This window comes from Aplysia californica, unplaced genomic scaffold (genome assembly GCF_000002075.1).
Source record: "Aplysia californica isolate F4 #8 unplaced genomic scaffold, AplCal3.0 scaffold00621, whole genome shotgun sequence".
Classification (NCBI taxonomy): Eukaryota; Metazoa; Mollusca; class Gastropoda; order Aplysiida; family Aplysiidae; genus Aplysia; species Aplysia californica.
In genome coordinates, this window is record NW_004797891.1 from 48,630 (window position 1) to 50,107 (window position 1,478).

Consider the following 1,478-nt stretch of genomic DNA (forward strand, 5'->3'; position numbering starts at 1 on the left):
GGGGTAAATTGATGATTGCACACGAGGGGGGAGGGGGTGTATGTATGCCTAGTGTGTATGTGGTTGTGTATATTATTGTGTGTGTGTGTATATGCAATTAAGGTAATGTAGAATTCAAGCTGCTTCGACCGTGCTTGTCAGGGCAAATCAGGACTGAAAGGAACGGGACTATAATTTCCTCACTCAGCAATCGTATTTCCGTCTTCTGTGGTCTGCGACACCTTGGAACTGGCTCAATCCTCACTTCAATATTCAAGCTTATCATACACGTAGACAAAGACAGAACCACCGATTTGACTTTCGCCTGCTCTATGACCGGTGAGGAGGAAAACAAAAGGCACATTAAAAGGCGGGAATGTACTGGCATGGTGATACAGTCGAAAGACAGTCAGCCATTGTCGAGGAGAGTTAAGTTTTAGTAAGAGTTTTACGGTACTTCAAAGGTCATATTTATAAGTGCAGAAGAATAGATGTGTTACGAGAGAGTAACAAACACTAAAAAGAAGGAGGAGAGATAAGGACGATGGATGTTTGATGGGAAAGAAGGAGCAAACTACACCAGAGCACCCGCCAACCACCCACATTGCGAGGAGAAAAGTGGTTGTCTTATACAGGTCGGCGTTTTGGTCAGTGTCATTACAATAATATAAGATTCGAAAACGAAAGGGGAGACGTGGGGAGTGGTCGTTTGTACAGGTGATTGTATCAGACATGTGGCCGCTAGAGCAGGTTCGACTGAACATGTATTATTGCGTGCCATAGAGTTATCTCCTTTTTAAGCCTAGTAGTGTAAATCTATGTTGCGTGCACACACTACGTGAATACATTCACGTCATTCTCGGCATTGTGGAAGGCGCACGTCCAGCGACAATAGTTTGCATTCAACGTGTCAACCTTACAAGTGAATGTGCCATTTCTACAGGCTGTGTCAGAAAACGGAAATCATTCTATACAAGCAACCCCCCGCTCGATCATTCCCATGTTTCTGTATAGACCCGTGTTTACCTTGACTAGCAGCTCGTCAGTGTATGCAGAAGGGAACTAGATCTAGACGTCCCGTTACACCAATTCAAAGAAACACGATCTCTATTTTTAGCACGGGTTGAAATCAGTTTGAAAGTTTTTGGTTCGAAAACAATAGAGGGGACGAAAAGAAGAAAGCCTTGCCAATGTCGTCCGCCAAACACCAGTATAGTTTCAGTGCCAAGAAGCCAGCTCGTCTACTCAACATTGGCTACTCAGAGCAGGTCAGAAAGCCAGACAGCCGGAAACAAAGAATGTAGTTAAAGAAAAGAGGTAAGGCGTTCAAGTGACGCCCTCCAACCACCCACAGAGAACTGAAGGAAAACGACAAGAAGGAATAATAGACCTCTATTTGAATTTGCCCTGCGAAATGTATCTCCTGTTTGTAGAATATGCACACGCACTGTATTTAGGATAAGCCTTTGCCAATCTCCAGGATTTGATCGAAGCATACA